Here is a 24,758-nt window from a genome sequence, read left to right as displayed (position 1 = left end):
AAGAGGAAACGCTGCGCTACTCCTCCATGGAGCGCAGCGACTCCATTTGGCATCACCGCAGTCCCGGAAGCGCCGCTCCCGACGAAGAACGTCAAGGAGGGCTTCCGCAAGCAGAGAGGAGGCGTCGCCCCGCAAGCTCCTCCCCCTCCGGGCGGAAATACGTTACAGGCTGCTCAGCTCCCCCAGGACGACGTCACGCTACCGTCAGCAGATGACACCAAAGACCAAGAATTTTTTTTCCTGAATTCTTTTTCTTTTGATCACACGCATCCAACCAAAGACTCTAAAAACATGATAAGACACTATCAAAACATGTTTTTAGAAATAAGAGCATGCCAATCCAAGCCACCCAAATTTCATGCCCCGCCCCCCAGGACTCAAGCCACGCCCAAGTCAAAAAAACATTTTTCACCCACAAAAGCCCAGGTGGGGGGGAAAGAAAGACTTTTTGGACAATTTATAGGGGAGGATTTTACACCCCTCCTGACCTTTCTCCACCCACCCCAAAAAACGGTTCCAGACAGCGGGGAGCGCATCTGGTAACCGCTCCTTGAGGGGGGGTTCGGGCTGGGAACTGTTCAGGTGGGGTCGCTCAGTGTCACGCCAAGCCACAGCCTCCAGCACGGCCACCACCACCAGTCTTTCGGCCTGCTAAGCCGCAACCCCCAGCTAGGCCACCTCCACCTGCTCCACGCCCTGCTCCAAGGCTACCAACATGCCTAGCAGCTCCACGCCAAGCTCCACCACGCCAATCTCCACCACGCCATGTGCCAACAGTCGCAGCTCCACGCCAAGTGCCGCCAGTCGCAGCTCCACGCCAAGTGCCGCCAGTCGCAGCTCCACGCCAAGCTGCCAGTCGCAGCTCCACGCCAAGTGCCGCCAGTCGCAGCTCCACGCCAAGTGCCACCAGTCGCAGCTCCACGCCAAGTGCCGCCAGTCGCAGCTCCACGCCAAGTGCCGCCAGTCGCAGCTCCACGACGCCAAGTGCCGCCAGTCGCAGCTCCACAACGCCAAGTGCCGCCAGTCGCAGCTCGACGATGCCAAGTGCCGCCAGTCACAGCTCCACGATGCCAGGTGCCGCCAGTCACAGCTCCACGACGCCAAGTGCCGCCAGTCACAGCTCAACGACGCCAAGACCCCCCAAGCCAAGACCAAGACCAAGACCCATGCCAAGACCAAGACCCGGCATGCCAAGACCAAGACCCGCCAGGCCAAGACCCGCCGCCTGTTTCGTCTGCTGCACCCGCGCCTGCTTCATCTGCTGCTTCCACGCCTGCCATGACAATGCGCGTAGCTTCCACGCCCGCCAAGATGACGACGCGCCTGTCTCCTCGTCGGCCACGGATACGGCCGGTACCTGGTCGTCCGCCACGCCAAGTGCGCCCACCTCCTCGTCGGCCACGGATGTGGCCCTTCCCGGGTCGCCCACTTCGCCTGCTGCAGCGGCGTTCCACTCGCCGCCGCCACATGACTATGCCTCGGTGGATTCGGGGCCACTTGGTCTGGCGACCCACCCCCATGTCCCCCTCCCGCCCTCCCCTGGCTCTTGTTAATATGTTTTGTTTTAAACATCTGGGATCTGTCCGTAAGGGGGGGGGGGGTTCTGTCATGTCTGTGTGATCATGTTTTGTTTTAGTCATGTTCGGTTTTGTTTTTGGACTTTTTGTGCACTTTAGTTTTTCACCATAGCAACCATTAGTTTCACCTGGTTCACATCGTCATGTCACGCACCTGTTTCACGTTTTGAGTCAGGCACCTGTTTTTACTAATTAAGTCACTATTATTTGAACCGATTGTTGCCAGGAAGTCTCCCTGGCGACATCACACTCCTGACACTCTGTTTCATGTCCATCGTTCATGCTGCTCCTTTCGTCCGCAAGTAGGTTATTGTTTATTAAGGCCATAGTTAGCAAGTTTTGTTTTCTGTCCATAGTTTACGCCAAAGTGGTAGTTTTGTTTTTCATAGCCAAGTTTTCTACCTCCGCTGTGAGCGCCTTTTGTTTATTGTTCCTTTTGAGTGTTAAAATTAAATATGTCTTCAACTTCACGCCATGTCCGCTCCAACTTTTATTGCATCTCGGAAAAACAAACCCGCCATAGTCCACATCGTGACAAAACCCAATGTGTATAAATTATGACTTGACACTTTGTCATTGTTTAACACAAGTATCCAACATTGTAACAACATGTATAAGTCAGAAAAGAGGAAAATCATAATAGGTCCCTTTTACACTAATAAACACTGCAGTATGAGATGTTTTTAGTATTTATTCAGCGCAACTTGCACTATTCCTCTATTTTCACATGAGTCATTAACATGAACAAGTCTGAGGTTGACCATAATTCCAACATTAATTGTGTTCAACTTCAGAAATCATTATCTTTGCATTCAAATCATGCCACAACAAATATTGATACTAAAGCAGTGAATGATAAAACAAATATTGTACAATAATATAGTTTGTCGCTAATCTCCACATTAATGGCAACAACACACTACTTTCCAACTATCAAAGTCAATTTTTCATAAAAATAAAAGGTCTAAGCTTAAGTGAAATGTGTTTATTGGCTCAAAGTTTGTGTATAGATGTCAGCAAAGCAAGTGAAGTTGTTATTCGCCCCTCGCTTGTATTGCTACAATGTGAACTACAACGGTACTCGTAGAGCCTCTTATTTCCCCCGATGTTACTGAGTGTAGCCCCCCAGAGAGTGATTGTTACATCCATGAGCAGTGACTCCTTCATGCTCCACTGACTTTCGATTGCCAAGCAAAGAACTCTGGAGAGACATCAACGATCACAGTCGATGTTTGCCCAACAGTGACTCGCCGTTGCGTGTTGCAGAACCAAGTAGTATTACCCACAAACTGAAAGATAAGTGAAAGACAAATGACATAACTTGAGTCGGATTTAAAGTAGTTCTTTTAATTTTGTCTTCTTATCGTGGTAAATCATTTTCTTTACATCCACCAGTGGCAATATAATTAAAAAAAATGTTCACATGGCAAATTGTATGTTTGTTAGCATGCTGCTTTGTTTTTAAATATACTGTTCAAGCTTATTATGTTGTGCGCATTTAATAATTATTTGAACGTCTTTTCATACCTTCACATTTGTGTCTGTACATTAGTGCTGTGAAATTTGTGACATATTGTTTTGCTCTGTTGAATGAACTTTTTGTAGTCAACAACAAACATCCAAAGATATTGCCAAAATTAGCACAATAGGTACAGTACATAAAAAACCTTTGTCTATTACAATTGCATGCTTTCCCCTCATTTTTCTTTTGTTTTGTGCAGGCTCAGTTGTGATGGTATTCATCTCGGTAAAAGATGCAAATGCTTTGCTTTTGTGTGAAAGAAGAGTCATTTACAATCTACATTAACCAAAAACATTATTTTATCATTACAATAAGCTCAGACAATAGCATGTTGTTCGTTTTTGTGTTGCAGGTGAATAGAATGCTAACGCTTCCGATGTTCTGAGGAAAACACACTCCAATCTCCTCTTGCACTTATGTAATAGATAATGAGAAGACGCTGATACATTTCACAATAAAATATTCTCTTCATTGCTAATCCACATCTTTCCGTATTGTAACGATCACAATTGTGGGATATTACTCCTCATTCAAAGCACAACAATGAGAGAAACACCCTCAGATTACTTCCCCATTGAGGGGGATGAAAGTCTGCCTGGTGGCAGCTTTTAGAGGGGCTGTGGTTGTGTGTGTGGATATGACAACATATGGAATATTTTGGGATGATGGAAATTTGTTATGAGCCTAACAAGGGCTCCTATAACTAAACTAGGCGAAGTGAAGTTGTCACGCGGCAGGCGTACCAGGAAGAGTAATACCATCTGATATCAACGGCATCGTATATTTAATTTTATTTTTTATGAGCACAGCTTTTGTAACCTGACTCTCGCCAGATCCTTGTAGTTCGCTGAGCTCCACACAAGGATCTGGGAGTTCTCAATAGGAGATGTATTTCAGAAGGCAAGGCCATGTAAAAAAAAATCATTGCATGTGATTGGATAAACCACTTGTCCGTTATCTTGAATGACGTGCTACTTCAACCACGCACATCCAAATCAACCCGTGACGTTGATGAGGGCGGCGCTGGGAAATCCAAACCCGGTCAGAAGAAGAGCCAAAACATCCTTGCCACCAAAAAATGCCTTCAAAACCGTTCTCTGTTCATCTTTTAAATAATTAATATTCGATAGATTCAACAAAACAGTTGCAAAACCAGAATCAATGTCAGCACACGACGCAGCATTGTTGTTTGAATCAAATAGTCGCTTCGGCGCTACGTCACATCTATGAAATCCCGCCCGGCGAACCTGATTGGTTCATTATTTTTTGCTATCTTGAAGGAGTTAGCAATGCCTACGAGCCCAGACCCTTGTGTGGAGCTCAGCGAACTACAAGGATCTGGCGAGAGTCAGGTTACAGCTAATGGGGATCCCCACAAATAAACATACTACATTTGTTATAATTTTTCCTTACATTTTTCGATTCTATAACTCCAAGCCAAGGCAGTATGCGTCCCAGGGGATTCCATGTCCGACGATTTAACTGCAGGGTTTATAGTTGATGCAGACTCCTACAAATTGAATCGTTGACAATTACTATAAGACAGCCCTACAATAAATCATTACAGACAAAAAAAAATCAACCACCACAAAAGCTGTAAGCATACGAGTTATAAAGTACCTGAGCATTCTGATATCACATATTTAGTCCAATACACTCAAGTCCAATATAATGTGGTCGTTTGTGTCCATAAAATACAGATCATGTTATTTCCAAGATCGCATTATATAGAACTAAGGGGTGTAACGATTTGTTTCACCAAGGATTTGATATTCGTGTTTGCCGCCGATTCAGGAACACCCTCATTTGTTTCGAATCATACGATCCGAAACAATTCCGTGATTTGAAATTGATTCAGTAACTTTTTAGCAAAAAAAAAACCCAGTGTGACTGTGAAGTATATACTGGATACTGGACACTGCAAGTGACATTTTCTATATCCCTGTTATTTCTTGTAGTATTTCTTGGGGTCACCCAAACAATTTTGTGGAATAGCCTTCATTTCTAAGAACAAGAATAGACTGTCGAGTTTCAGATGAAAGTTCTCTTTTTCTGGCCATTTTCAGCGTTTAATTGACCCCACAAATGTGATGCTCCAGAAACTCAATCTGCTCAAAGGAAGGTCAGTTTTGTAGCTTCTGTAACGAGCTAAACTGTTTTCAGATGTGTGAACATGATTTCACAAGGGTTTTCTAATCATCAATTAGCCTTCTGAGCCAATGAGCAAACACATTGTACCATTAGAACACTGGAGTGATAGTTGCTGGAAATGGGCCTCTATACACCTATGTAGATATTGCACCAAAAACCAGACATTTGCAGCTAGAATAGTCATTTACCACATTAGCAATGTATAGAGTGTATTTCTTTAAAGTTAAGACTAGTTTAAAGTTATCTTCATTGAAAAGTACAGTGCTTTTCCTTCAAAAATAAGGACATTTCAATGTGACCCCAAACTTTTGAACGGTAGTGTAGATTTAAAAAACAAGCAAGTAAACAACAATTAATGGTCAATGCATTCACATTTTCTTTGAACAAAGAGCAACCAACACCTTAGGTTGAATTAACAAAGGATTTTCTTTCTGCTCTCATTTTAAATTTTTAATAAAACTACAGTAACCAACATTTTTATAGTCAAATAAAATTCCCAGACCCGGCCATACAATATCTGTATTCTACCCTGGCGTCCTAGGTGTGCAGAAGTATGTATTACCCCTCTATTTTGATATACTAGATGTACAATGACATGTATGTTATCTTTAAAACCAGACTGCACTTACACAGAGCCCTGGTAACATATAAATATTTTTTTGAAGTGCCTAAAGCGCACATACACGCCTGTGATGCTGAAACACAGCATTTGTTGCATTATAACATGTTTAATCAGCAACATGTTGATTCATTGCATGTGCAGTGAAGTTTAAATTATTTCTAAAATCAGAACAAGGAGCCAAGGAAACCTCTTGAATGTTTAAGTGCCTAAAATGCGCTGCAAAACTCTTGTGAAAATATAACACATTTATTAATCTGTATAGTGATATATCACAAATGCAATGACGTGTATACTGTCTCTAACGTCAGTACCCACTAATAAGGAGGACGCTACATCATGTAGCGTGCGCTTTTTGTAGTCGCTCGGGCGCGTTATACACGTGCGCATGGTCACACCCGGCTTTATTCACAAATGGAACCATCACATACAAGTTAACTTAATGATCTGTTGTTAAAAAAAACATTAAAAATATGACATAATGTTGCACCTTTCGTACGACACAAAGCAAAAACCTTTGCTTGTAAAAGTTGTCCCATCAGCTGGAGGTCCGACAGCGATGGTATCCAAAACAGCTGACTGTCATTGGCGCCGGGCGGAGTGTCACAGCGTCTTTCAAAGCCCATTTTGATGCTTCTTTTTTATCAATGTTGTGTACAAGGTGTATTTATAATATGTTGTGCAAAGGAAATTTCATATTTTTAGGAAGCCCATCTTGTATTTGACATTGTTCGTAGGGTTAGGCGCAATAAGTGTTCAACTTCAGCCTAAACCCTTTCGGTCTGCAACATTTTCAACTGTTTGTTTATGTAAAACTGTTTATTTATTTTGTTGACCACTGCCCGAAGAAATAATAAACAAAAAAAATGTAGAGTGAAAATAGCAGCAACCGTGACGTCATCATATGAGTACAAGTCCCCGTTTGAGTCGTGTACACGCATACCCTGAGCAGAGAGTTTTGGAACTCTTCACCTTGGCCAGCGTTTACAACAGTGTGCCTTTTTAAAGACAAAATGATGTGTTTGCGTGTGGACAAGAGGCCTAAACGCTGAGATAAGTATGCGTTCATTAAGTATATGTGTTTGTGTGGACATGGCCTAAGACGCATACCAGATTTAGCTCGTTAGCTAGTCCTACACCCAAGTCCACCGGCCGCGAGTTTAGAAACCCTAGCGCAGAGCAGGGATGACCACACCCTGCGCTCCCCGGAGCTCATTTGATTGGTCGCTGCAAAGTCCCTTCTTCTTCTGGCTGCTCTCGCTGATTCCTCATGCAGTGTGCCGCTTTTGCCACCATCTCTCGCTGAGGGAAAATGAATCGCTGTCTTGTTCATTATGACACCTGCTGAATTAAGGAAGGTAAAGATGTGATGAAAAGTTGATAACATTGCACTCGCCAGTCATCATCATGCCAAATGCAAATTGTACACACTGCCAGCGCCAGGAAGCAGCGACGCTGAACATCCACTTTTAGGGGTAGGTTAGACTTGTTTTCCACGATATTAATATTGTTAAATACGATTAAAGATAGGCTCCAGCACCCCCCGCAACCCCGAACGGGACAAGCGGTAGGAAATGGATGGATGGATGGGCGATTAAATTGTGATTGCCAACTGCATGCTCTAGTCTATGCTATCGCTATGTGGCCCTTTGTTGTGAAAATGCAGGTTTTTCTTCAGAAGCTGTAATGCTGTTTTCCTTCAGAAACTATTAGGAACCCTGATGATTCAAGTGTGTTCGACAGGCAGTTAATATGTGTTGCTAGACGGTGCTTAAACAATATAGGTAATCTAACGTTAGACATTCACTAAGATTTCTTCCTTTTTTTCTATCTTCTTCCAGAAACTGCTACCTGAGGGCTACGACCACTTGGCATGCACCTATGAGGAGAGTGGAGAGGGTAAATTTAGGGCCCACATTTAATTAAGAATTACCTTCAAAGATGAGGTACACAAATGGTTGAAAGACTTTGAAACATCCTCCCAGCTAATTGGAGGAAGCTTAGAACTTATCCAAACAATGGATGTGAAAACATCATTATGGTGTGTGTATGTGTGTTCTTGTATTTCTACCCTTCTTGAGACACCAACAAGGAAAAGTACCTTCCATATGAGGACCGGTGAAAAAGTTAGGACCCAAATAATGGTCCCAATATGGAAAACCATTGCATCTAATAGATATTGTCTCATTTGCACCCCTGGTGGTGAAATCTATCAAAATTAGGGTGGTCCCAAAAAGGAGGTTTTTTTTCAAATTGACTGTGTGTCGGTTTTAAAAGTGCTCCCCCTTTGGCCAACATATGTAATAACAAGTGTGTGTAAGAAATTGAAATGTGCCCTCTTTGGCCAATTAATTAAAAAAACAAAATAAATATGTATAAATAGACATACTGTATTAACTTGAAGTAAATAATGAAGATTAAAAACCAATTACAAACAAAAAATTCAAAGCAAAAAAAAAAAGACTAAAAGCTTACGTTTTTTTATATTTGCCTAGTATGTATACATTATTAATGTTGTAAATACAAATCTTTATATATCTGGAAAGGCTGGTCCTAAAGAGGTAAGCATTTGTCGGAGGTATTAAGAATGTAACAAATACAAGAATGTGTGTGTGTGTGTGTGTGTGTGTGTGTGTGTGTGTGTGTGTGTGTGTGTGTGCGTGCGTGTGTGTTCATTATAGCGTGGCTTATAACCTCAGCACGCATTTCCTCCTAATGTCACAATTGAGACCGCATATAATTATAATGTATAGATTGGGGGCATAGCTACGTTTGGCCGCCATTCTGCAGTTTTTGTTGTAGAGCTCATCTTGCAGATCTCTGTGAGAAAAACTACGGATTTCGGCCATTTTACAAGTTTTTGCAAATTATGCACGTAATCTTTTAATAAAAGTAGAGTTGTGTTTCCTTCAGCAACCAAAGGTGGCGTACTCAAGGCAAAAGCGAGAGACTTTGCAGCGACCAATCAAATGAGCTCCGGGGAGCACAGGGTGTGGCCATCCCTGCTCTGCGCTAGGGTTTCTAAACTCGCCTACCGGCCACCACACCGCGATATAAACGGGCGAAAATTTGAGGTCCAGAGCACGATCGCGTTTTACAGAATATTGCATTGTATTTGTATATCGAACTTAGAGTGTATTTTACATTATATCAGAATTTAAACATTTAAACTTTTGTACTCGAATTGAACAGCCGCTGAAGTCGTCCCTCGCTTCTATCCCGTTTCAAATCTTGTAGCTTTAATACGTCACAGTTTTATTTATTTTCTTAAGCATATTCTGCATGTTTTTGTACTAAATGAAGTACGAAATCAACTTATATGGGTATTATTTGTGTCCTTTTCCTATTTTGTTTTAATCATGTTTTGGTGATGTTGTAAAAATATGAATTTAGCTTCTTCTTACACTGCTAACAACAAACGGTGGCTAATCTTGTGCTACTCTGTCGTCACCCCGACTTAAACAAGTTGAAAAACTTATTCGGGTGTTACCATTTAGTGGTCAATTGTACGGAATATGTACTTCACTGTGCAACCTACTAATAAAAGTCTCAATCAATCAATCAATCAAACCCTGACAATCCATCCATTTTCTACCGCTTGTCCGTTTAGGGGTCAAGTCGCCACCTCATCGCAGGGCCAACATTCAACATTCATAGACAACATTCACACTCTAGGGATAATTTAGTGTTGCCAATCAACATATCCCCAGGTGCATGTCTTTGGAGGTGGGAGGAAGCCGGAGTACAGAAAGGTCCTGAGCTTCGGGATCGAACCCTCGTATTGTGAGGCACACACACTAACCCCTGTTTCACCGTGCTACCCTGACAATCTCAAGTCAAATTTGGCACACCAATTTTTTGATGGATTTCATCTTTAACTCCTGCCTAGAATAGATACGGTAGTACAATTTTGCATTGCATTATTTTTCTTCTCAGACATTATTTTGATGTTGTGTATTTGTGATCCACAATGTTTATTTTTAGAAATATTTATCTCATTTTCAATGTATATGGGATAGGATATGGCACCTTATAGAGTGTTTACAATAAAAACATGAAGTTTTTATTGTTTTAGAATATCTATAAATCCATCCATTTTTTACTGCTTGTCCCTCTCTGGAGCCTATTCCAGCTGCATTCGGGCGGTAGGCAGGATAAATCCTGGACAAGTGGCCACCCCATCACAGGGCCAACACAGATAGACAGACAACATTCACACTCACATTCACACACTAGGGACAATTTAGAGTTTCCAATCAGCCTATCCCCAGGTGCATGTCTTTGGAGGTGGGAGGAAGCATGAGGGAACCCACGCAATCACGGGGAGAACATGCAAACTCCACACAAAAAGACCCTGAGCTCAGGGATCGAACCCAGGACCTTCTTATTGTGAGGCACACGCACTAACCACTAACCCTTGTTCCACCGTGCTGCCTTTGTTTCAGAATAATTCCCACCAACCGTGTATATGTTCCAGATCTCATACCCTCTACCTGTGATTATTTCCTTGATAGAAACAAGCTACTTCTAAAAATATATATTTATATGAACAAGCCAGTCTTTTGAACGGCTCTTTGAAAGGTTCCTCAAGATCTGTTTCCCTTCGAAGAGCCATAAATCACTTCTCTACATCAAAGCTAATGGCTGTAGCTACTTCTGACAAACTTTGTTAAGGACAACTTATGCTTGTGGTTTCAGCACTCAAAGCGCCAATCTAACTTAAAGGAATAACCTAGGATGTGACGAAGATTTCCATGTCGTATCCTCTGGGCTACCGATAAATTCAGTAATCTACAATAGATATAATTCAAGGCTACTATATTGGATGAAACGCGTGTTAAGGTGACTATATGGCTGTTTTTTCATGTTTAGAGTGCTGTAATAATCAAAAACGTTTTCGATATATTATAATAATCCCACTGCATGGAAATCCATTCATAGCGGTCATGTACGGTCCCAATTAAACAATAAACGAGAGACGACTGTTTTGAGCCTGGACGTGTAATCTTTAATCTGACTTTTTTCTCTGAACTGCCTACAAGATGGCGGCGCTTCACGGCAGCAGCCTCTTGCGAGCGCTCTTGGAAGTGTAGACCGATTTGGCAAAAATACTCGTCAATTCAGTCAATTTCATGACTGGCTCACAGCGTGTTCACTCCGTAATCACTTACGACCGACTTACGATTCTGGATGTGGAGAGATCGGGCCATTTTGGGCTGAAAGATGCGTGTACGGTGGACCTACTCGCTAGCTTGGGAATTCTTTGCGAGCTACATCCAGCAGTGGCCTTTGAAGCAGCGGCGTCCACTACCAGCGGAGACCGTCAACGAAAGAGACGTAAGCGGTGCGCTCGGAAGCAGAAGCGGGGATTGTTAGCGGGGCTAACGAAAAAGCTAAATGCTAATCCACAAATAAGCGCTAATAAGGAGTCTGTTAAGATAGAACTAGCCAGTGCCAGGCTGGATAATCCCTGCACACATAGCAATTCTCTTAGAATAATATATAACTCACATAATGTTTTTTCTGCGTCAGAGGTGTACATGCATTTTACTGAGGTGGCAAACAATCTAAAAATTCCTGTCATATCAATTCCTAGATATGGTCGAAATTATTTAAAGTGCACTACGCATAATAAACGTAACATTATTAATATTGCTACTACGGATACTTTCAACAAAAACTCCCCAAAACAGCCCACTACCTATAATATGGGCTTTTTAAACATAAGGTCATTGTCTTCCAAAACGTTATTAGTTAATGAAGTCATTAGAGACAACAATCTTGATGTCGTTGGTCTAGCCGAGACCTGGCTCAAACCAGACGAATTTTTTGCGCTGGGTGAGGCGTCTCCTCCTGGCTATACGGGAACGCATATTGCCCGTCCCATTAAAAGGGGTGGGGGTGTTGCACTAATATACAACAAAAACTTTAGCCTTACCTCGGACCTAAATAATAAATATAACTCGTTTGAGGTGCTTACTGTGAGGTTTGTCACACCGCTGCCTCTGCACCTGGTCTGCACCTGGTTGTCATCTACCGCCCCCCAGGGCCCTATTCGGACATTATCAATGAATTTTCAGAGTTCGTTGCTGATCTAGTGACACACGCCGACAATATAATCATAATGGGAGACTTTAACATCCATATGAATACCCCATCGGACCCTCCATACGTGGCGCTCCAGACTATAATTGATAGCTGTGGTCTTACACAAATAATAAATGAACCCACGCATCGCAACGGTAATACGATAGATCTAGTGCTTGTCAGGGGTGTCACCACCTCCAAAGTTACGATACTCCCGTACACTAAATTAATGTCCGATCATTACCTTATAAAATTCGAAGTTCTGACTCATTGTCAACAAACTAATAATAATAATAATAACTACTATAGCAGCCGCAACATTAATGCTGCCACAACGACGACTCTTACTGACCTACTGCCTTCGGTAATGGCACCATTCCCAAATTATGTGGGCTCTACTGATAACCTCACTAACAACTTTAACAACGCCCTGCGCGACACCATTGATAGTGTAGCACCGCTAAAGTTAAAAAGGGCCCCTAAAAGGCGTACCCCATGGTTTACAAAAGAAACTAAAGCCCATAAATTATCATGTAGAAAGCTGGAACGCAAATGGCGTGCGACTAAACTTGAGGTTTTCCATCAAGCATGGAGTGATAGTTTAATAACTTATAAACGCATGCTCACCTCAGCTAAAGCTAAATATTACTCAAATCTCATCCACCTCAACAAAAATTATCCTAAATTTGTGTTTAGTACAGTAGCATCGCTAACCCAACAAGGGACTCCTCCCAGTAGCTCCACCCACTCAGCAGATGACTTTATGAATTTCTTTAATAAGAAAATTGAAGTCATTAGAAAAGAGATTAAAGACAATGCATCCCAGCTACAACTGGGTTCTATTAACACAAATACGACTGTATAAACGACGGATACCGCCCTCCAAAATAGTCTCTCTCTCCTTGATGAAATAACATTGGAGGAATTGTTAAAATGTGTAAATGGGACAAAACAAACAACATGTTTACTTGACCCAATTCCTGGGAAACTTATCAAGGAGCTTTTTGTTTTATTAGGTCCATCAGTGTTAAATATTATAAACTTATCACTTTCCTCTGGCACTGTTCCCCTAGCATTCAAAAAAGCGGTTATTCATCCTCTACTCAAAAGACCTAACCTCGATCCTGAGCTCATGGTGAACTACCGGCCGGTGTCCCACCTTCCGTTTATCTCGAAAATCCTCGAAAAAATTATCGCACAGCAGCTAAATGAACACTTAGCGTCTAACAATCTCTGTGAACCTTTTCAATCCGGTTTCAGGGCAAATCACTCTACGGAGACAGCCCTCGCAAAAATGACTAATGATCTATTGCTAACGATGGATTCTGATGAGTCATCTATGTTGCTGCTTCTTGATCTTAGCGCCGCTTTCGATACTGTTGATCATAATATTTTATTAGAGCGTATCAAAACGTGTATTGGGATGTCAGACTTAGCCTTGTCTTAGTTTAACTCTTATCTTACTGACAGGATGCAGTGCGTCTCCCATAACAATGTGACCTCGGACTATGTCAAGGTAATGTGCGGAGTTCCCCAGGGTTCGGTTCTTGGCCCTGCACTCTTTAGTATTTACATGCTGCCGCTGGGTGACATCATACGCAAGTACGGTGTTAGCTTTCACTGTTATGCTGATGACACTCAACTCTACATGCCCCTAAAGCTGACCAACACGCCGGATTGTAGTCAGCTGGAGGCGTGTCTTAATGAAATTAAACAATGGATGTCCGCTAACTTTTTGCAACTCAACGCTAAGAAAACGGAAATGCTGATTATCGGTCCTGCTCAACACCGACATCTATTTAATAATACCACCTTAACATTTGACAACCAAACAATTAAACAAGGCGACTCGGTAAAGAATCTGGGCATTATCTTCGACCCAACTCTCTCGTTTGAGTCACACATTAAGAGTGTTACTAAAACGGCCTTCTTTCATCTCCGTAATATCGCTAAAATTCGTTCCATTTTGTCCACAAACGATGCTGAGATCATTATCCATGCGTTCGTTACATCTCGTCTCGATTACTGTAACGTTTTATTTTCGGGCCTCCCTATGTCTAGCATTAAAAGATTACAGATGGTACAAAATGCGGCTGCTAGACTTTTGACAAAAACAAGAAAGTTTGATCATATTACGCCTATACTGGCTCACTTGCACTGGCTTCCTGTGCACTTAAGATGCGACTTTAAGGTTTTACTACTTACGTATAAAATACTACACGGTCAAGCTCCTGCCTATCTTGCCGATTGTATTGTACCATATGTCCCTGCAAGAAATCTGCGTTCAAAGAACTCCGGCTTATTAGTGATTCCCAGAGCCCAAAAAAAGTCTGCGGGCTATAGAGCGTTTTCTATTCGGGCTCCAATACTATGGAATGCCCTCCCGGTAAAAGTTAGAGATGCTACCTCAGTGGAAGCATTTAAGTCTCATCTTAAAACTCATTTGTATACTCTAGCCTTTAAATAGACTCCCTTTTTAGACCAGTTGATCTGCCGTTTCTTTTCTTTTCTTTTCTTTTCTACTCTGCTCCGGGGTGGACCGCTAGCCTGTTCATCGGATGGGGACATCTCTACGCTGTTGACCCGTCTCCGCTCGGGATGGTTCCTGCTGGCCCCACCATGGACTGGACTTTCGCTGATGTGTTGGACTTTCACAATATTATGTCAGACCCACTCGACATCCATTGCTTTCGGTCTCCCCTAGAGGGGGGGGTGGGGGGGGGGGGGGGGGTTACCCACATATGCGGTCCTCTCCAAGGTTTCTCATAGTCATTCACATTAACGTCCCACTGGGGTGAGTTTTCCTTGTCCGTATGTGGGCTCTGTACCGATGATGTCGTTGTGGCTTGTACAGCCCTTTGAGACACTTGTGATTTAGGGCTATATAAATAAACATTGATTGATTGATTGATTGATATTTCCGTCTCAGCTTGTAACATAGGACAGCAAATAAAACAACAGGTTTCCATGATGACCTCAAGTTAAATGGTTAATGTAGCCACCTGATCTCGACGTACGTACTTTGCAAAAATCAGATTCAGCAAAAGTATCCCTTTTATTATGAATCATCTGTCGCCCAAATATCACCCATTTTCAATATCGTCAGCCCTTGAATGTGATGTGGTTGCAATAAATGTTAATTTCCCCCGAATTGTATTAAAGGCCTACTGAAAGCCACTACTACCGACCACGCAGTCTGATAGTTTATATATCAATGATGAAATCTTAACATTGCAACACATGCCAATACGGCCGGGTTAACTTATAAAGTGCAATTTTAAATTTCCCGCTAAACTTCCGGTTGAAAAACTCCTTTGGATATGACGTATGCGCGTGACGTAGCCAGTAGAACAGAGGTATGGCTCCCCCATTGAGGCCATTACAAAAAGCTCTGTTTTCATTGCATAATTCCACAGTATTCTGAACATCTGTGTTGGTGAATCTTTTGCAATTGGTTTAATGAACAATGGAGATTGCAAAGAAGAAAGTTGTAGGTAGGATCGGTGTATTAGTGGCTGGCTGTAGCAACACAACAAGAGGACTTACTTGGATGGCAGACGTGCTAGCCGATGCTAGCCACCAACCGATGCTAGCCACCAACCGCATCTGTGATCGGGTGAAGTCCTTCGTCGCGCCGTCGATCGCTGGAACGCAGGTGAGCACGGGTGTTGATGAGCAGATGAGGGCTGGCTGGCGTAGGTGGAGCGCTAATGTTTTTATCATAGCTCTGTGAGGTCCGGTTGCTAAGTTGCTAAATTAGCTTCAGCGTCGTTAGCAACAGCATTGTTAAGCTTTGCCAGGCTGAGAATTATTAACTGTGTAGTTACATGTACATGGTTTAATAGTATTGTTGATCTTCTGTCTATCCTTCCAGTCAGGGATTTATTTATTTATTTTGTTTCTATCTGCATTTGAGCCAGATGCTATCACGTTAGCTCAGTAGCTAAAGAGCTTCGACGATGTATTGTCGTGGAGATAAAAGTCACTGTGAATGTCCATTTCGTGTTCTCGACTCTCATTTTCAAGAGGATATAGTATCCGAGGTGGTTTAAAATACAAATCCGTGATCCACAATAGAAAAAGGAGAGAGTGTGGAATCCAATGAGCCAGCTTGTACCTAAGTTACGGTCAGAGCGAAAAAAGATATGTCTTTCACTGCATTCTAGTCCGTCACTCTAACGTTCCTCATCCACAAATCTTTCATCCTCGCTCAAATTAATGGGGTAATCGTCGCTTTCTCGGTCCGAATCGCTCTAGCTGCGTTGAAAACAATAGTAAAATATGAGGAGGTGAACAACTGACTACGTCACGCTACTTCCGGTAGGGGCAAGGCTTTTTTTTTATCAGAGACCAAAAGTTGCGAACTTTATCGTCGTTGTTCTATACTAAATACTTTCAGCAAAAATATGGCAATATCGCAAAATTATCAAGTATGACACATAGAATCGATCTGCTATCCCCGTTTAAATAAAAAAAATCATTTTAGTAGGCCTTTAAGTTCACTAGTATTTTGCAATATTGAATTACTTTGAGACTTAAGCCCTTAATGAGAGTCAAAATGACATTTTAAAATTAAAGCCTACATTTGTCAATGACTTGCTTTAATACATTATGTCCAATGGTGTCTTTAATGATCTGGGCATTTGTTGCCTTTTATAGGCAAACATAATTGCGTTCTCAGTTCCTTCTGTCCTTTCTTAGCACACTGAATGAGACTTTTGGAGCTGCACAAGTACTTCTTATTTAACTCGTTACGTCTCCGCCACTTTCTTTCTCGGTTTCCTGATCCACCTTCAAATGCACCATCCCCCCCGTTCACTACTCTTAACTCTACTCATGCCTGGAGAGGTTTGCACTTGCATGCCAAGAGGGCCTCTTAAACCCACCGCACCACCAACCCCAGCATACACACATACACAGTCTTGTTTTTGAGTTCTCATTGAGCTATGACAGAAGTTACTTGACAGGTGACACAGTCACATGACGTTATCGGGTCTGGCTCAAAGATTTAGCCTTTTGAGTGATGACAGACTGTCACTTGCATTGTTTATCTAAGCTACAGGATGTCAGAGAGGAAGATGAGCCAGAGGGATAGTTCCTTTTGTGGCTTTTTCACCTCATAAAAAATCAAGAATGAAAGTCTTAAGCAGGAATGGGCAATTATTTTCCCCAAATGGCCACATGAGAAACAGAAAATATCGGGACTGACATGTTTGACTAAATCAGTTATATCTCTTCATAAAAACCTTCAAATAAATTGTTCTGCCACAATGTGAGTGGTAAAAGTAAATGCTGTGATTATGCAATGTAAAATATGCTTAGCAGAAACAAAATTAAACAACATTTCTCAAAAAAAAAAGGGCAGAAATATACCCTGCCTGAAATTAATCCCTACATAAATACAGTACCAGGAATAATCTGAGTATGGGATTCTCAGAGCAAGGCACTGCTCCAAACCTGTTTGTGTGGTGTGAAGGGCAGCACTGGCATTTTTTTTTAAAACCTCAAAACCAAGCCTGGTTTATGCTTCTGCGTCAATGCTTGCGTATGCTCCATTCTGTGTGCACCTCAAAAAAATTTTAATACCTTGTAGGAATAGTTATTAAATCAATTAATAAAAAACTAATAAAAATAAAGTCAAAAACTTTGCCAGCATTGATAAATTGCCATGTCCGTGGGTTGTTTTTTTTGCCGTTAGCCTTCAAAAAGGCTGCAAGAAGGTTTACTTGAGCTCTCAACGCCTGTGCATGTGTATTTAACAGTATAACATGAATTAAATTAATATAAATGAATTATATAATTAAATGAATGGCATGAACCCTCTTGTCAGCCATCCACGATCTTTGTTTCAGTGGGAGGAGGCGAAACTGCTATTTTACAAGCACAGGATCCATGGACGGAGCCTGTGAAAATTGAAAAAAATGGGCATAATAATATAATCAAATCAGGGTATTAGTACCGGTAGGTAATAATGATATTGTTTGTGTGTTATTGATTGTTAAAAAATTGTGTCATGAAGCGATTAAGGCAAAATGGAGTTTACTGCTTGGGTGCAGCCAGCAGAGGTGCTCTTAATTATGTGAAATGGTGCTATTTAAAGAATAGTACATAATTAATTACAATAAGTTCATTATCATCCACCCAAACCTTTCCACAACTCCTGTAAATGTAAAAAAATAATCTGTGACAGCTAGTGTCGTGAATGCATAGGTGCATTGCCAGTGAGAAAGAGCAAAATATGGCAGCATATTAATGATATAAGCAATCAATGACATAACTGGTGAATGTCCTTGAACTGTTTCACTCCAAACATGTGTGCATAGTGTGTTTATGAAGACATGAAAAAGTTGAAGAAAATGCGATCAAACAGTGTGCGTGCTTTAATTACTTCCGTGTCAGACATAATAAAGGGAACTGAGGAAAATATCGCTACTAACAAGTCTCTCTTGGTTTTTACAGAGAGTCAGTGTCCATAAGAATTCAAATAACTTTATTGTCATACCAAAACACATGAGACACATGAGCTGGCTCAACATTTACCACCCAACATCCCAAATTTAGCCCAATGAGTACCACAAGAACAATAGTAAGTGAATTATACTTTAAATCAAATAGGATATAAATAGAGTATAGGTTATACACAGCATAAATTATTAGGAATATATTATAAATAGAATAGAATAGAAAAATAGAATACATTGTGATCCTGTAGTACTTTTGATGAGACATTTAGATTTTAACATTAAAACAATTATATTTAACATTCAGATTTATATTTACCATTTATATTTATCATTTAATATTAGTTTAACATTTATAATGTAAGTTTAAGTTTAATTAAGATTTAGATTTAACATGTAGACCTTACATTTAACATTAAGATTTAAGATTAAATTAACATTTGTATTTTACCTTTAGATTTAATTTTGACCTCAAATGTGAAGAAAATGAGCTAAAATAGGTTAAATGTGAGAAAGTGAGCTAAATACTCAAAATGAGTCAGCTAGAAAAGTGTGTTTGATTTTTGTCATTGAGCACCCCACTGTGTACTGCTTATTATGTATGTTAGTGGCATGAAAGCAGAAATTCAGGCCATCTGTTCTCTTGTTTGTTAGTTTTTCTTATAATTGTTTAAAGAAATTGAGTCGAAATAGCCATCACTATGCAACACACAAGACGCTGGCCGTGATGGTATTTGTCCCGAATGTTTAGATGTTGAAAAGGACAAGCTTTTATCTGAGTACAAACCATTGTGGACGTGATGTTTCAAAAGCAACCATACTAGCGATGTGAAACATGACATCCTTTGGTAAATATTCATTCTGATTTGTAATTTACCACAGAAATGTGCAGATGTTTGTTCATATACACATTTTGACCAAATTTATTTGGGACGTAACCTCTTCACTTCTTATTTCAGAAGAGCCGAGTGGGAAGAGGTCAAAAGTCGTCCATCTGAGACTTTTCCATATTTAATCTCGAACATAATGTGTGCAAAAGACAGACTTTTTTTCTCCTTCGAGAAGAACGGCTTGAATTCACTTTGAGTAAATATTGTTTTCTCTTTGTCTTGTTCAGTTTTCACCGTTCATATTTGCACCACCTGAAAGGATAGGCTAGAACAACACACGTTATTGTTACAATAGTTATTTATTAAAGTTAAAATATCTTTAGCACAGGTTAAAAATTAGACACTTCCGTCGACAATGAGCGCCTTGGGATTGAACATGGTGGAAAATAAACACTCTTTTGAAATCAGACATCTTCACCCCTGGTCCCTCATTGTGATCGTCATAAAATGTCACATCCAAGTTTATAGGGTGGAGACAAATTTGGATTAGATACAATATTAGATTTCAAATAAAAATCTGGACATTTTTCTTGATGTGAATACATTCTGTTGTTTGTCTCCAGCTTAATTTTTTCAATATTGCATTTGAACTGTTGGCCTTTTTCAAAAATAGCAGCACACTTTACAGCTGGTGAAGAGTTACTTCCATAGAGATAACAAAAGGGCCTGCCCAACATTTCCAGTGTTTAAACTTAATTCCTTGACTGTGTGCGCATATGCCATTTCTTATTTCCCACACTGAAATGTTCAGCAAATTATTGTATGGTCCTTTCTTGCATCTGTCGAATCTTATAAAACATAAAAACATGGATGAATTATATAAGCAGAGGACTGTAATTGTCAGACCGATGAATCAGGTATCGGTAAGAAAACATTAACAGCAATTAGATGTCTTCTGCTGTTAATCATTTACAAACCATATGCACTGTAATTGTTGTTGTTTTTTTTGTCTTTTTCCTTCCATGCTATATGAGAATTTGGGATTACAAAAGTACCTGAACAAATTGCTTTTACAATAGCATGCATAGGTGTTTGGTATTTACATCCTATTTACAGACGTTGGCTAAAAGCGGTCTCTACAGTTTGTTTTCATTAGTTGTTCTTGGGTCGGTGATCCCACAGCAGTCTCATACTGGTCTGTTGAGTACAGTACATGCACATACAGTAAAATAGAATGCTTTCATGACTAAGAAAACCCCATTTATACAAAGGAATAGCTTAATACTACAAGCTACGTGTTTGACTACTTTGCATAACACAGACCAGATTTTTTTATTTATTATTTGTCTCTATTACGTGCCAGTTTCTCTGTGCGGAGTACTTGGAAAAGTTAATTTATGATGTTAACTGTGCCGTGAATGGAAAATCAAATAGGAAAGCGCATGCACAGCACCAGCGAAGGACATTAAGCTGAGACTGTATCTTTCTCCCTCTGTCTGTCCAGCAAAAACAGTACAGCCTCATCATGAGTAAGAAGACACCATCCATCACTGCAGACAAACTGAGAGGGTTTCTCAATGGCTGTTAGAAGGTATACCACTTCTGACACCACTGTCGTATTTGTGCATCTGTGGGAAAAATGCAAGTAATAAAAGGCAGCCATTGGGAAAAGGGTCTTTACAAAATCAGTGAAACATAATGGTCATTTAAACAACAATAACAGGAAAATATAGTACAGTGTTATATGTATATGTACATTGGATGACTTAGCATATCTTAGTAAGAAAAGGAAGACTTGTTTACGATTCATGGCTAGGTAACCTCCTCATGGGGTATTGCAAAAAGATATTGCTCGGTAAATAAGAAAAAACATCAGCGTCATATCCTCAGTTCTCCCCACAAGTACAGGTCCATTGTCCACCTCCAGCTCATTTACACCCAGCCTCTCATATAGGCAATCAGCTGCTCTGTGTCCTCACTGGGGGTCCATAAACACTCGATTTCACATAACCGCCTTTGATAAAGGAGGCAAGCGGCTCCAGTAGCATGTTAATGGGCTTTCCCATGAAGCTTATCTCCGACGGGGGGTCATGGAGGCCAAGTGGCAAGGGGCTGATCGCCATTGCAATAAGACCCTAGAAGCTGTTAGCGCTGCTTACGACCCCTCGGACGCAGCCGGCCCAGGGCCTACTTTTTTGACTAATCAAAGTCTTCATTCAGGCCCATGTGGGAAATAATACACACCTTTACAACAGTACAATTGAAATGAGGGCCATGCTCAAATTAACCTCTCCTAACTGAGACGTGGGCTCTCCTTGATGTGATATGAGGAGCCATAACTCTTTAATTGTCGATCAGCAGCAGTTTTACAGCATATACAAACTTAGGAGCTGACCCACGGTATTGAGATATTGAGAAAGTGTTTGGAAGTTTAACTCTTTGGGGACATTCCATTTGAATTATCTTCAAAGCCAAACAGTAAAAATCCCTTAGTTTTACTTATTTTGCTCTAATTTCTAAATAAACATGTATCATCAAACATGTAATGTTTTTTACTTTAAAAGTATTTTGATCAGATAAAGTCACAAGTTTAAGTTAATAAAATAACTATTGCTAAGCAAATGTATACTAGTTGAAAACTGTGACATCATTTAATCAAAAGGCCTTCTTGAACTTAGACTTCGACTAAAGGATGGCGAATGAATGTTGTCTCTTCTGACTATGAATACTGACTGTAAATGGAGTTGGATGTTGGATGTGTTAAACAATGCTAAAGCATCAAATCATAAGGCTTACAATCAGTTTTGGATGCCTCTCTTTGCGGGGTTTAGCATCTGGCTATGTCGTGAAGTCATCGCGAAGTGGACGTACTCATTTGGACATCATGTCAAGTTCTCAGCCAGAGCAGGAGGAGCCAAAATAGGATAAAAAAAGGCAGGACATTTTTTTTTTTTCATATTACCTTGGCATGTGCATAATAACACCAACATTTAGTACTATAAATGCTGCTAAAAGCAACGTTATTAATCGATTGACGAGTGCGCAGGTGTACTTAATGCTGTGAATCTATATAACATTTATTATTTTCGAAAATGTCTGGAAAAAAATAATAGCGGCGATGACTGCGAGATGTATATTTAAACTTTGGACATTTTCAAAAGATAAATTATGATACTTTGACTGGGTGGGGCGTGGTTTCATTTGCAATCTGAGAAGGCCTCCAGAATCAAACACCTTGCAGACGGACTAAAATTGACTGTGGAACAAAATTTAAGCATCATTTACACCAAAGGATGAGGTGGTTTTTCAGACGTTTCGATATTGAAGTGTGTCGCAAAAGCAAGAATGAAACATTTTTTTCCACACCTGAACACCGGACATGACATGTCCGTGAGTTCCTTGTTCACAATTCTCTCCCACAAATCCCTTAGTCGTGGCCGCTGCCAAACATAAGGACGTTGCCTTTGAGCGATCACACGCTGCCTTTGTCTTCACAGCTCCAAAACCATGGAATCGCAAAGCGTCCATTTTCCTATAAGTGTAGTCTCGCTGGATGAGATTTTATCAGAATTACAGCTCATGACGCAACACGCCCTTTAATGGAAACACCTACAAGTCCCAAATGTACTCTGTTGAAATTTTAAAAATATGACTTTTATTTTGCGAGAACCTGCATTGGAAACATAGCTGTTGTTGATGTTTGTGCATTGTGTGTAACGTTACAGTGGCCAAAAATATTAAATATGCTTGTTAAAAAAAAACCTTTGCATTGTTTTTAATGAATACTACTGTATTTTAATATTGGTCATTAAGGTGGTACTTGGAGAGCCGAGTGTTTTCTGAAGTAGTACTTGGTGAAAACATTTTGAGAACCACTGATCTGGACCACAAGGATGGGTTTAACTATGGATTAAAATCATGATATGTCCCCTTTTAAATTAAAAATAAAAAATATTACATGTTTGATATTTTTGTTAGGGGCTGAAGTTGATTGAGAGTTTTGAGCGAAAAAACAAACAAAAAAAATACAAATATAAGTCCAAAATGCTTATACAGTTTGTCCTATTTAGCTTTGGGGTATTGTTGAATAACTAGCAGTGTATCGTACACCTGTGAAATTATTGGACATTGACATTTTTATATTTAACATTAAAAGAGCCCTTTTAGGAAAAATTATGTATAATGGAGTAAGACAACGAAAATTATGGCCAAAATATAGTAAAAAATTACTGAATGAACAAAATAGTCAGCCTTTGTCCACCAGGGTTAACTAAAAAGGAACAAACACAAAGGTTTTGGATCTGCTAATTTAATCTGAACATTGTTTATTCAGGGGAATGCGTTGGGTAGTTGTTTGCATGATTTTGCTTACTAGCATTGATGAAAATATATCCCCTGGTTGCAAGAACAAAGCCAAGTAAAATGTGTTCTTATCACATATATGTGCGCGTATGGTTATATTTCTTTAACGTTATTAACGCCATAATGCTTTTTGTCAGGTCCATTTAACGGTATGGTAATTAAGCAGGCTGGAGTTGTACACTTTTGAGGGGAACACTTTGATAGCATATGGTTATCGCTTGCTGGCTTACACTTTCTGCTCTATGGGAGAGGATGAAGGGGATATATGCATAACTCTGTGGACGCTCCTAACTTTTCACTCCTCTTAAACTGAAGGATTACGCCTTGTTCACAGCAGGGAGAATAGCATGTATCCTAGCATATCCTCTTAAGCCACTTGAGTTAACATTGTGAAGCCTGATGTCCAGCCAGCAGTTCTAACATCCTTTGCTACTTCCACCTAAAGAGGAGAAAGCGATCCTTGCAGGGTCCAAATACGCTTGTGTCCGCCACCAGAAAGTCCATTTGATGTATTTTGTTTTTTAAATTCAGAACATTAGTGTCACCAATTGTGCATGCAAATAGGGCAGTAAATCAAGCTGTCAGAAAGCTGACTGTACAGCTAAATGTAGCATGTGGAATGCCACCTGTCTACACCTGCTGGCTATTTTTTTATCCATTTATTTATTTTAAAAGTTGCGTTGTCCATATTCATAAACCCCTTTCTTTCCTGCTTTGACCAAAGTCCATATGTTTGCGCTTTAATTCTACATGACTCTCTTTCGTAGGGAATGACAAATAGAAGTTTAAAGTGTCTGTTTTCCCCCATTACCTAATCAGATGCCGAAGATTTGTTGTACAGCATTTATCAATGGTATTACTCTCATGTCTGCTTAGAGCTTTTTGGTTAATCCGATTTTCTATATTCCTTCTTAAATCTTCTTGGGCGATCTCCTCTCTCAGCAAGGGGGCTTGATGCCTAACTGCTCACACAAAGCACATGCTTATGTGCAGTTGTTCAGAATAAAGAGGGAGGATGGGCTTTAAAGGCTCTAGAATTCCTTGCCGTCATTAGTTGTATAGCGTAAGGTCTGTTTCCAAGTGACTAGACCAAGCCTTTGCTACTGTCCCTGTGTCTATTTCCAAAACCTAAACGAAGTGACCACTTTT

Source organism: Entelurus aequoreus, linkage group LG02 (assembly GCF_033978785.1).
Source record: "Entelurus aequoreus isolate RoL-2023_Sb linkage group LG02, RoL_Eaeq_v1.1, whole genome shotgun sequence".
In the NCBI taxonomy this organism is placed as follows: Eukaryota; Metazoa; Chordata; class Actinopteri; order Syngnathiformes; family Syngnathidae; genus Entelurus; species Entelurus aequoreus.
The sequence above is the reverse complement of the archived record's forward strand: the minus strand, read 5'-3'. Positions refer to the sequence as shown.